The sequence below is a fragment of the Oryctolagus cuniculus genome, chromosome 6, assembly GCF_964237555.1.
Source record: "Oryctolagus cuniculus chromosome 6, mOryCun1.1, whole genome shotgun sequence".
Classification (NCBI taxonomy): Eukaryota; Metazoa; Chordata; class Mammalia; order Lagomorpha; family Leporidae; genus Oryctolagus; species Oryctolagus cuniculus.
In genome coordinates, this window is record NC_091437.1 from 95749370 (window position 1) to 95762943 (window position 13574).

The 13574-nt window shown below is 47.5% G+C and overlaps 1 long non-coding RNA gene across 1 annotated transcript; it reads left to right on the forward strand.

The window, feature by feature from the left end:
* The first annotated feature begins 1724 nt into the window (after positions 1–1724).
* LOC127490723 (uncharacterized) lies at positions 1725–7515 on the forward strand. Its single transcript, XR_007919089.2, has 2 exons — positions 1725–2309; positions 6780–7515. It is a non-coding gene; the product is annotated as an uncharacterized lncRNA (long non-coding RNA).
* Positions 7516–13574: the final 6059 nt, after the last annotated feature.

Here is a 13574-nt window from a genome sequence, read left to right on the forward strand (position 1 = left end):
GTGCCAGCAGCCCATATGAGTGCTGGTTGGAGTCCAGGCTACCCTGCTTCTGATCCAGCTCCCTGCTAGTGTACCTGGAAAAGCAGCAGAAGATGGCCCAAGTGAAAGCAGTAGAAGACAGCCTGAGTGCCATCACTAATTCAACCAGAGATGGAAAATATTTGCAGAAATAAATTAAATCTGTATGGAACATGCGTGTGGACTTTATTTGTTGTCATTTTCCCCTAAACAATACAGCATAAGGCCGGCGCCGCGGCTCACTAGGCTAATCCTCCGCCTTGCAGCGCCGGCACACCGGGTTCTAGTCCTGGTCGGGGCGTCGGATTCTGTCCCAGTTGCCCCTCTTCCAGGCCAGCTCTCTGCTGTGGCCAGGGAGTGCAGTGGAGGATGGCCCAAGTGCTTGGGCCCTGAACCCCATGGGAGACCAGGAGAAGTACCTGGCTCCTGCCATCGGATCAGCGCGGTGCGCCGGCCGCAGTGCGCTGGCCGCAGCGGCCATTGGAGGGTGAACCAACGGCAAAAGGAAGACCTTTCTCTCTGTCTCTCTCTCACTGTCCACTCTGCCTGTCCAAAAAAAAAAAAAAAAAAAAGCATAAAAATTCCATACAATTACATTAGATTAGGTATGAGGTACATCTAGAGATGACAAAGCATATTTATGGGAGGACTGCATAGGCTACATGCAACTATTATCCCATTTTATATAGGGGACTTGAGAATCATGGATTTGGGTATCCATAAGGAGTCCTGGAACCAATCCACACCACTCCAAACCATGCATCTATGAAGTCTTCAAGGAGTTCGAGGGAAATGCGCGTTACAGAAAAACTGTTTGGATTCCAGGATTTTTGCAGCAAAATAAACCTATCTTTTCGTTCCATTTTCCATGAACTTTTTGAAGTCGCTTGGTGCATCAGGGAACCAGTGTAAGAAGTCTAAGAGTGAGAGTGTCTTGCATTCAAGTTCACACAGCAGGGAAGGACAGCTTCCCACCTGAGAGCTAGGAAAGTAAAAGGTGAGAAGGCATCAGGAGACGCCTGCCGGGTGGTCGGACCCAAACTGGCACTTGAGTCTCCATTTCTTCCCTACCTGAAAAGCAAGCAAAACAGAAGGGCAAGGGTGGGGGAAACCACCTGAATTACCTCTCTCTAACACCCAGGAACCTTTAGGCAAAAAAAAAAAAAAAACCATAATAAAACAAAACCAGAAACGCTGCCCAGGGGCCCGGAGGTTAGCTGGGCAATCAAGCAGCAGGTTTGCACGACGGAGGAATCCTCTATCCTGTTGCCTGGGTTCCTGTCCCACCCCTTTCCAATCCAGCTTCCTGCTTATGCGCACCCCTGGCGGCAGCAGGTGACGGCTCAGGTACCTGCCACCCACGTGGGACACCAAGATCGAATTCCAGGCATTTGGGGAGTGAACTAGCAGACAGGCGCGTCTGCTTGTCACTCTCTCTGAAATAAACAGCTTAAATTAAAAAAAAAAAAAAAAACAAAAAAACCGCCCACACCCAGATGGAATTCTGGGCTCCTGGCTTCCGTCCTGCGCAGCCCTGGCTGTGGCAGGTACTATGCAGAGTCAACCAGCAGATGAAAGATCTCTCTCCGTCTATCTCTCTGACTTTTAAATAAAATAAAGGCAAATTAAAAATAAAAATAAAAACAACCAGTACCACCCAAAAACCCCGGTCGCCTCACTTCAGTGTGCAGGTATAGACCCCGAGGTGGGCTCCGGTCTCCAGCTGCTGCTGGCCACTCCCGAAAGTCAGAGGCGGAGCGGCTCAGCGACCGGGCTAGGGCGGCTGCAGAGCCGGCGGGTTTCCAGCTGGGCGGTTTCCTGCGGAGCGCGGCCCTGGGAGACGCGGGGTCTGCTGGCCCCGCTCCAGCCCCTCTGTAGCCGGAGTCAGGTCCGTGGAGTGGAGGATGGAGCCAGGGGAAGGCGTAGACGCCGGGTCTCTCCGCCCCGATCCTGTCTTTCCTACCGAAGAAACCCTGGCGCGCGTTTTTTTTTTTTCCGGGTGCGATCGGCGCCCTGCTTTATCCAGGAAAACTCTGAATAATTATTATGGGGTGAGGATAGGGGGGTGAGGGAATCAGGTAAATCAGAAAAGGAACGACAGAAACAGCCCCGGCAGGTGTCTGTGCGCCGCGCGGTCGCTGTTACACCGCGCCCCTGGCCCCCAACGGTTCCACTCCTGACCCAAGTTTGGCCCCCTTATTTCGCCTCTAGAAACAGATATCAACGAAAAACAATCCTGGATGTAAGCATACATCTATCTACACCGACGTTTAGCACAGCAACTGATAACGGTGAGACATTGGAAGCTACCAAAATGACTAACAGTGTGGACGGTTGATTCTCAACCGTAATAATCCTTTCGGTGGAATTTAATGCGCACATTTTTCGGGAGAATAGCATGGCTCGGCAAACAAAACAAAACAAAACAAAACAAAACAAAACAAAACAAAAACAATCCGCTGTGTAGGAAGCAGAGTCGCTTACAAAAGTTTCTGATTGTCGGAAAGCAAACATGTAGATTTAAACTGGATGGACAGAGAACGGAAAATTGTTTTCTCCGACATGGCTAGCTGCTGAGTATAAATTTTCCTCAATGTTATTTTGGTATGGATGGAGTGGGGGGAGGTGGCTATTTTACATTTCTTGAATCTGCACCTCTCCAAATCGGCTCGCCCTCTTTCTTCCCTGGAGGTTGGTGGATTCCAGAGCCCCCAGCCCCGAGGGCTTCAGACAGGGCGCGCACCTGCACCTCGGGCGGGGACCGCGAGAGCCCCAGGAACGTGGCCCGGCTCGGGGCCCGGGGGCGGGGGCTGGGTGGAGGCCGGCGGAGTCTGGGCCTAGGACGTGGGGGACGTAGGTTACGCCGCGATCCCAAAGCGGGTTGGGGAAGAGGGATTAGGACCAAACGTCCACACCCCTTCTCGCTCCCTGGCCCCCCTTCCGGCTGAAGGCTATTTTTTTCCCCCAAAATGTGTTAACTTCGAGAGAATCGATCGGAAACTACAAGCCCAATTTAAAGCCTCCGATTTAGAGTTCCGATTAGGCCTGAAAGGCTTACAACAGCCCCTGGGCCCCTCAGGGGCGTCTGCCGCGGTGACCTTTCGCGTCCCCTCCCCCAGTGGCTGTCAGTGTGCGTGGGCGGGGACTGTGCCCCTCGGCTCCAAAGCACCTAGCCATTAGGGAGGGACGCTCGTGGGTCTTAGCGCACAGACCTGGTGGATTCCCACTCGAGGCCAGAAAACTAGCGGGAGGCAGAACCCAGGGCTGGGCAAGCTTGCCGGGGAGGGCATGCGGGCCAAGTGTCCGGCCGCCGGGGAGGGGGCTGGGAGCTGCGAACGGATCCCTCAGACTCAGCCACGTCCTCCTCCCCACCCCCAAGCCCCCAAGAAACAGGATGTCTCATCCCGCCATTCTCTCACGCAGGTGGAGGCCGCCAATTAGGAGAAAAAAACCCCACTTTCCAGTTCAAGTGCTTATCAGCTTTGCGCCCCATTCTGCCTCTCCAAGCTGGGGTCGGGGGTCGAAACTAGATACAACATAATAGCGAAAAAAAACAGATCCGCGCTTACCTTGCGTATTTTGTTCGTGAAAGACTCAGCAATGATGATATAACCCGATTCTTCGTTTTACAAACAAGAGACCCAAGCCCAATGCGTGACCGCCAGGCTTGATACCAGTCCTCCTGATAACTTGAGCGCATACAGACAGACCTGAAAGAATTCAAATAAGTGCTGGGGAAGTTTGTTTGGAGGTTTTCTCATCTAAGCCCTTCTGCCTGGCTCCTAATGCCTGGCGACCTGTAGTTACTTTTTTTTTTTTTTAAGATTTATTTATTTATTTATTTGAAAGGCAGAGTTAGAGAGAGGCAGAGAGAGGTCTTCCATCCACTAGTTCACTCCCCAAATGACCGCAATGGCGGAGCTGCGCTGATCTGGAGCCAGGAGCTTCCTCCAGCTCTCCCACACGGGTGACTGTCTTGAATGAAAACTGTGAGGGCTCCTTATGGACGTAGACCTGCTATGGAGAGAGTTTGGATGTTTTTTGGCATAGTCTCGTTATTGAGCTTCCACAAGTGTCATGCAGGATATTCTCAAAAACGTTTGTGGAAAGACCTGTTTTCAATTCTTTGAAAAACCTCCGTTTTAAGAGCGCCTTCTCCATCCCGTCCTGCACTGTGTCCATGTGTCACAAGTCCTGTGGCTAAACATTTAAGCCCTCCATTTTCACTGTGCTAAGAACATCTTTTGTTCATAAATCTTTGCCTTTCCGATTCTCTTTAGCCACGATTCCTTAAACTGGAATTACCGAGTTAAAGACTGTAGATCTGTTTGGGGCACGGTGCTTGATGGCTTCCCTAGAATGTGGTGCCAGTCTACAGATCCAGCAGAGTGAGCGTGCCCACTTCATTTCCTTGGTGGTGAGGGTGAGAATTTGCTGTGTGGAAGTGGAAGTGACAAGGTCTACTCAGGACACAGCACCTTCCTTCTCTGTACCATCAACCCACTGTAGTTGGCATTTCCCGTACACCCAGCACAAGGGTTTGTTGACTGAATGAACGTGTTCCCAGCTTGCTTCTCATTCCACCCTGGCCCCCCTCACCACCACTCCCGTGGGTCCCACTGTGATAGAACTGCGGGAATGTCATCTTTCCTTGCCTGTTGAGCGGAGAAACGGGAAGATCTATAATCTGCTAGCAGGGCGCATAAACTCACCCTTGTGTGGTCTTTCCCAGTCTTGTCTTTGCACCTGCCATGCTTTCTCAGTTGTTCTTTGGCTTTGTGTCCCTGTTATTCTTTCTTTAGGCTGTTACATCCCCTGGGTGGCTGCTGTCAGTCTTAACTTAGGGATGCAGTAATGACAATAAGAGGAAGGCCAGATCTCATCTTTCATACACTCATTCATTCGACAACTATTTATTGAACCACCTAGTATACAGAGGCCAGGATGGTTGTTGGGGACACAGAAGATGATATTAATAGCTAGCACTTATTGAGAATAGGCTCAATGACAGATACTGCATTAAAAATAAGATTATATATGATCTTGCTTAATCCTTATTGGAGCCCAATCAGATAAGGATTGTTATTGCCCCCATTTTACAGATAGGGCAACTGATGCCTACAGAGGGTAAAGGGTAAAGTTCACACAGTGGTTTAAATGGTAGAGGCTACATCTTTTTTTTTTTTTTTTAAGGATTTATTTTATTTATTTGAAAGAGTTACACAGAGAGGTAGAGACAGAGAGGTCTTCCATCCGCTGGTTCACTCCCTAGGTGGCCGCAACTGCTGGAGATGTGCTGATCTGAAGCCAGGAGCCAGCCAGGCCATAGCAGAGAGCTGGATCAGAAGTGGAGCAACCAGGACTAGAAGCAGCGCCCATGTGGGATGCTGGTGCTTCAGGCCAGGGCTTTAACCCACTGCACCACAGCGCCGACCCGGAGCCTACATCTTAATCCAAGCAGTCCTAGTTGAAAGCTGGATAACAGAAGGGAGGGGAGTATGGAAGGCAGAAAAGGTTTACGTGAAGGCCCTGGGGCAGAAGGTGTTTTGGCTTGTCAAAGAAACTGTAAGGAAATTCCTGTGGCCACAGCACAGTATTCTAAAGGAAGCCTATCTCAGAGCAAAGTTAGAGGAAGAGGCCAAGGCCTTGTAACTAAGTGTTAAAGAATTTGAATCATGAAAGTGAGCCTACTAATGGCCTTGTGATGATAGGTTGTGCTCTGCAAAGATGCCTCTGGCCAGGAAGAGAAATATGTGGAGAGGGACAGGAACAGGAGAGGGCAGTGGCTGTTGTACTTAGCCCAGGTGGAAGCCATGGGGGCCAAAGGTGGACTGGATGGGAGGCGTGACAACCAGCTTCCTAGGGCAGTAGACAGATGGCCAGTGCCATTCCTGGGGTAGGGTCCTCAGTGGGGTAGAGAGGTGAATGAAGCTTATAGGAAGCTCTTTTTATTTATTTTAGATTTATTTGTTTTATTTGAAAGGCAGAATCACAGAGGGGGGAATAGAGAGAGAGAGAGAGACAAAGTTTTCCATCCACTGGTTCACTCCCCAAATGACTGCAATGGCCAGAGCTGGGCCAATACGAAGCCAGGAGCCAGGAGCTTCCTCCAGGTCCTGCAAAAGGGTACAGAGGCCCAAGGACTTGGGCTGTCTTCCATTGCTTTTGTGGGCCATAGCAGAGAGCTGGAGCAGCCAAGACAGAAACAGGCGCCCCATGGGATGCCAGCACTGCAGAGGCAGCTTTATTTGCTATGCCACAAGGCAGCTCCAGGCAAGCTCTTGAGTTTAGTTATGAACATGTCAAAATCAGATACCTCTGAAACACCCAGGTAGAGATTGCAAGTGGGGGAGTCAGATGGGAATTGAAGCCAGGGCCGGAGACTGTGCAGGGGCAGCAGGGGCAGTGGCAAGAAGCCAGGACACCACCATTTACAAACTGGACATCACAGGATGCTTGTGAAGGTACGAGAGGATCCGGAAGGTGAGGACATCAGGAGGAACCGTGTGTGGTGCAGGGAAAGCAGTGGAAACTGGCATAGCCAGGGGACGAAGGCTCGCGTGGGCAATGGAAGCCATGCTGCCTGTTTCTCAACTCACACACCCTCATGACAAGATCAGTGATTTCACAGTGGGATCCCAGGCAGTTGCCCTTCTGTCTGTTTGGATTCATGTCCCAACTAACAAAAAAAAGGGGGGGGGGATAATATAGGCAAAGAATACTGTCAACATTTTTATTACTCTCATTTTCTGTTGTTTCAGCATTCGTCAACAACAACTAAATACAACTGAACGTTTAAACATAATCTTTACAGTGGCACAAACAGAAATAGTGGATCAAGTTCTAAACCCCAATCTTCAGAGGACACCAAGGTTTCCAGAACCAGGCCTAGATCGGTCAGAGACTGGTGGCATGGAGGCACTACTTTTGTCCCCAAGGAGACTGATTCTGTCCACAGTGTGGAGTTCCTGCTGTGCAGACACCGACTGTTTAATGAACAAAGAAGGTGGCCCTTGTCATGCCAGAGCCCAGAACACGGTGGTGCAGATCTACTTTAAATCACTAGTGGATGTTGTCGCTCTCTTTTGGTAAAATGATAACATGCTTATTTCCAAAGAATGTGGTTGAAGATAAATCTTTGTGCATTTAGGATCAAATATGCACGCAAATATAAAATACTAAAATATACACGCGATGGCTGAATTTAAATAGAGTGCAAAGCCAGTGTATTTGCACTTAAAATGACTAAAGAAACTTAAATCACCCTGCTTGCTGACAGATTGCATGGAGCCCACGGCAGTCTATCTTCTTTTTAGCAATTTATCAACCAATCATTAAGTGAGTTAACTCTACACTCGGGGAATGCTGATGGCAGCATTAGCCATAAATAAATAAGCTAATATGTACAATGGCTAAATGAATAGGCTTTGCCTTGTTGTTTTACGGCCCGAAAAGAACGCAGCTCTTCATTAAAGGAATCATTAGAAAATGTGGAAACTGATACTGCTGCAGTTCAGTGCTCTCTGCCCATTGATAATGGCCTCTGTATTCATTGTGGGGGAGGGAGACTGATGTCCACTTACTTCAGCAAGGACTGCTATTGAATGAATCCTTTAATGGGGACATTTACGACTGAAGGCAGCTAAGAGCTTGGGGCGGCCTCAAACCGGTCTTTCCCTCTACCCTGCCAGCTCTTAGGGAATCAATACAGGTAGTGCATCAGTTGGTGGTCAGCGGGCCTGTGAGCAGAGAGGTAGGGCTGAAATGGAAACTGACAGGTAGCCACTTAGAGGGAGGCTAGGGGTAAACACTTTGAAAAGTGAGGCTTCTCTCGGGAGTTAGTGCTGGGGTTCAAGGTTCAACAGGACCAGATTAGGAGCAAAGGGAAGGGGAATGGTAGGGAGGAGCCGCACAGACCCACCCGTGTGGGTGGTAGCTTTAGAGCCTCCTGATTCCCGAGGTAGCATCTGTGGTGGCTCCCACTGAAAATTATTTAAAATTAATTGTTAAGAATCGTGATAAAACACACCTAGTAGAACTTACCATCCAAAGCATTTTTTAAGCCAGTGGTTCAGCAGCATCAGCGCATTCACACTGTTGAGTAGCTGTCCCACCGCCCATCTCCAGAATAGTTGGAATTCTGTCCTCACGGAACAGAACCCCCCCCCCCAAGCCCTGCCCCCACAGTTCTGCTTCTTAGGAATCCGACTGCCCTGGCTGGACTCACACAGTGCTTTTCCTTCAGTGACTGGCTAACCTCACTTAGCACAGGTTCTTCCAAGTTCTTGTGTCACACTTTTCCTTCCTGTTCAAGGCTGAATAAGCCGCGCTATGTATGAGCATATATACACATATATGTTGTTTATTTGTTCATCAGTGCCCATTTGGTTGCTTCCTCCTTTTGGCTCTTGTACGCTCTCATTTTTTTTTTCAACCTTAAATTTACTATTTTGTCATTATTCTAAGAGTTATAAAGGGAAAACATTTCTTGTATTTCCTATATACAGTTTTAAGAGCAAAGTGATATACTTCCCATCTCTCCTCTTCGTTTTCTTATTTGTTTTTTCATTTTTACAATGGCATACTTTCAATATTCTTTACACTCACAAGTTTAACCCTCCACTAAATGAAAAAATACAACAAGTAGTAAGTAGAAAAACCACTGTTCCTCAAGACCATTTTAAGAGCCACCAAGACCCCAAAAACTTTTGTCTTTTTTTAAAGATATATTTGAGGGGCCGGCATTGTGGCGTGGTGGGTTGGGTCATCACCTGCTGCGCTGGCATCCCATCCGGGCAAGGGTTCAAGCCCTAGCTGCTCCACTTCCCATTCATCTCCCTGCTAATGCTCCTGGAAAGGTAGCAGAGGATGGCCCAAGTGGTTGGGCCCCTGTACCTACATGGGAGACCAGGAAGAAACTCCTGGCTCCTGGCCATTTGGGGAGTGAACCAGCAGACAGAAGATCAGTCTCTCTGTCTCTCCTTCTCTTTTGGTAACTTTGCCTTTGAAATAAATAAATAATTCTTTTTTTTAAAAAAAAAAGAAACTGAATATGTATAAGTAATGTTCAGTTAAAACTACTTATTGTATTTGAAAGGCAGAGTGACAGAGAAAGACAGAAGATTCTTCACCTTCTGGTTCATTTCCCAAATGGCCAGATAGACCAGGACCATGCTAAAGCCAGGAACCCAGAACTCCATCCAGGTCTGTCACGTGGGTGCAGGAACCCAAGCACTTGGGCCATCTTCTAGTGCTTTCCCGGGTGCATTAGTGGGGAGCTGGACCAGAAGAGGAGCAGCCGGAACTCCGATATAGGATACCGGTGTCACACAAGGCAGCTTGACCTGTTGCACCACAAGGCCAGCGCCCTGAAAACCTTGAAAAACATAAAAAAGCAAGCTTTAGATTTGACACGTCCCTTCCCCCACCCTGGACCCCCAGCATTTGCCATTAAGAGTTCTCACTGCAACAATGGGACACAATATTGCCTTTTAGCGAGGATTAGTGTCTCCCAAGCTTCCAATCGTAATAAGTGTCCAGGTCCTCATTAAAATGTGAGTTTCTCTGAGGCTCAGCTCCCCCAGGACTGGGACTCCGAGATTCAGAGTGCCATCTCCAGGACGTGTGCTTTCAAGGGTATTGCAGGTGATTCTTAACTGTAGGGACGTTTGAGACATTCAGACTTGTGCTTGATAGCGACCCCTTCTCTTTGGGAGTTAGAACATGACATCTTGGAAATGAATGGCTGATTCTATTTCTTTCTTTTTTTGTATTTGATAGGCAGAGTTTCCATTGGTTCACCCCCCAAAATGGCCACTATGGTCGACCGAAGCCAGGAGGCAGGTGCTTCCTCCTGGTCTCCCATGCAGGTGTAGGGGCCCAAGCATTTGGGCCATCCTCCACTGCCCTCCCGGGCCACAGCAGAGAGCTGGACTGGAAGAGGAGCAACCAGGACTAGAACCTGGCATCCATACAGGATGCCGGCGCCGAAGGCGGAGGATTAACAAAGTGAGCCGTGGTACCGGCCCCCTGGTTCTATTTCTTTCTAAATATTGACTCACAGTCGTGCACTGTGCAGTGCATTACTAGAAAGCTAAGGGGCAGGCGTTACCCAAGGTATTGAATAAATGAACCGTTCTAACCACGAGCCTGCTACGCCCGGACCTATAAACTCCTGGATGACTTGACATTTGGGTTGTGGGGCTAGGTTTCCTGGAGAGAATTTCCCCTATCCTGCCTCTCAGCATTTCTGTAATTAATATAATTCACAGAGAACCCCACTTTTAAGGAGTATTTGTTATTCAAGACCCATTGCTTCCTTTCCCTTGCAAATCCTGCCACACCCTGAATAAGCAATTGCATGGAACTGATCAACCAGGAGAGGTCTTGGCAATGGGCACGTCAGTCACTGCCAAATTTCCTGGCTGGCGGTGCTTAAGGATCATTTCCCAAACCCCAGCTCTTGACATCCAGCCTTAACCGAGGTTCCTGGTCTACGTGAAAGATTTCAAGACCCTCAGACCCTCCCATTATTTCTGGGAACAGAAAGACCTGCCTTGGGCTTGGCCGGCAGTGGTGGGGGTGGGGGAGAGGTGAATTGCTGAGAGGATTTGGTATTTAAGAACTGGGAAAGAGAGCAGGTTCCTTCCAAGGGAGAACTTGGTTAACAACCTTGGGAAACACCCAGTTCAGTTTTAGTAAAAGAGAATTTGGCCTTGGCACCATTAAATCAGACAGCCTGGAGCAGTGGAATTCACCAAGCACTCCTGAGGGTCTTCCTTGGTTCAGGTCCCACAGCCTTGCCAAAAACATTTTCCATCCTCAAAAACAATTTCAAAAGTGAATGATCTTGTTGTGTACCATTTTCCCTCTCAATTCTCTTGCTGTATCTCAATAGATGAGTCGATTTCAAATGAGTAAATGTATCTTAGAGGAAAAAAGAATGGGAAAGATCACATATTTGACCCTAAAATATTTCTCAATATTTTTATTGGCACTTAAAGATAATCGATATAAATGCCAAATAGAACACACATAGAAGGAAATAGAATACTTGGCATTTTTGTAAAAGCAAGGAGGAGATTCAAATCCCTCTGACATTTATATTTCCTTGATGGCAAACTGCTTTCAATACCAAGTACTGTGCTAGAAATAAACTTGGAATAAGTTTTATAACTATATTGATATTTATATATTAAAGCGACCTTTTCATATATGGCAAAAAAATCCTGAAGAATCTCAAGAATCTGAAATTAAGTTGAAAAAGATGGGACCAGGTGTTGTGGGTTTTGTGGCATAGTAGGGTAAGCCACCACCCGCTGCTCCACTTCCGATCTAGCTCCCTGCTGATGCACCTGGGAAAGCCGTGAGAGATGATTAGTTGGGCCCCTGTCCCCCTTGTGGGGGACCTGGCTAGAATCTCTGGCTCCCAGCTTCAACCCAGCTCAGTTCTACAGTTGCAGGCATTTGCCTAGTGGATCTCTCCAAATGGAGAATAAATGAACTCCATCTCCAGATGGGAGCTCTTTACATCTCTCAAACACATTTTTGGGAAAGTTGGGATCCACACATAATAGATGCTGCTGAACAATGTTTTGTGACTTTACCTCTATTTTGTGAATGGGAGTTCCTCCCAACCCCAGCATATCCTATATTTTGCTTGGAAACAAACTGAGCTGTGACTTTATGGCCTCAACAAGGAGCCTCCTGTGTCCTCACTGAGGTCCCAAACATCTGTCAGTTTTGATAGCTTTGTTCTGCCAGCACCCCCCAACCTCAGGACACCCTGAGGGCCCATTAAGAGCTCTATCGATGTCATAAATACCACTTTACTTCCAGCGTAGAGATTCCCCCCTCCCCCATTTTCAAATGTCCCTTTCTAAATATTTATTTTATTAGTTTCCCTGATTAGGTCATTATCCAAAATAAGTTACCTAAGCTGATTTTGACCTTTAAGAAGTAAGAAAAAAAATTTTTATTGTAATGAATGACCAGATATTTATCCTGAGACTCCGGTAAGGAAAAAAAGTATGAACAGAGAAGCTGCCTCACCCTGTGTCCGCTTTCCCTCCCCACAAAGCTTTGAAGCTGCACAGTTCTGCATTTCTAACAAATATGTCAACTGTGGTCTCTTGATTCCCAGTAAGAGTACTCCTCTGCCTGCAGTCTGTATTCTAATGGCTTCTCAAGTCAACATCCTCTTGATGCTCATTTTCACCCGCTGCTACCTTACAGGGATTGGGAGGATAACAGATAAAGCAATGGCTCTGAAACTTCCCCCAGACTATAGGATCAGTAGATAATGGCTACAGCCAGAGAGAGAATTTGCATTTTTAACAAGTGCCTCGAAGCCACTTTGGGGAACCACTGTCAACAATAAAAGCTGTGTAACTCTGTCTCCCTTTTCTTTAACTGATAGCATAAGGGAAAAGAAATATTTATTAGGTATCATTCCATATACATGTAATCTCACTTCAGTTAAGTCTCACAACAGCCTAGAACATGACTACATTATTTTCTGGATGAGGATGTTAACCCTCAGACACTAAATGACCTTCCTAACATTAAACAGTGAGAAATTGATAGACACACTTTTCAAAAAAAATTTTTTTTACAGGCAGAGTTAGAGAGAGAGACAAGAAAGGTCTTCCTTTTCCGTCGGTTCACCCCCAAATGGCCGCTACGGCCGGCGCACTGGGCCAATCCGAAGCCAGGAGCCAGGTGCTTCCTCCTGGTCTCCCATGCGGGTGCAGGTCCTCTATGTGGTGATTTGCCCGACTTTGTCTTAGTCTTTTTTATTCCTGCTGCAAGTTGGTCCAAATCATTTTTAGAGACAGAAGAGATCCACACTTTAAAGAAACAAGCAAGAGTTTCAGGTAATCACTCAAGGATGATGTTAGGGGGAGCATATCAGGACGTGATGACTCGTGTTACCATTTGATTCAAAAATAATATTCAAAGCCTTAAACAGCAAGAAAATGTCTCAAGTAATATATTTTTGAGCTAGCAGTGGAAGAAAGGCTGCCTAATTACCTGATGAGCCCCAGTCTTTCCAGAAGACCATTGTTTGACTTAATTAACATGAGCTTAAACAGTCCTAAAACAACAGGGCACATTCCCATTAGGAGAAATTGCCGAATTCCCTAGAGGGAAATCTGTGCCTGCTTTTCCACCTGCCGTACATCTCTTCCTAAGGATTCTGCTGAAGCTCAGAGCCTCCTTCTGCAAGACCATCTGTTCCATGCCGAATTGCTCCATTCGGGGAGCATGGGCCATGCATACAGGGTGAAGCAAAGCCCTAAGTAGCCAATAAAAACATAGCTAGGGGAGGGACACGACCTTAGCAGCTAGGGCTGCCCATCAAGCACTTTTTTGGGGGACTGGGCTAATTGACCTTCTTAGAGAAAGCCAGGATTACAAAGGAATTTAAGAATTGCCTTCTTCCCAAAGGTGGGTACTACGTTGATAAAATGCCACTTGTACTGCATTCATCACCATGGTCTGACCTCTCACCTCCCCAGCATTTACTTCCAGAGTGATGGTCAGGGATTCCACCC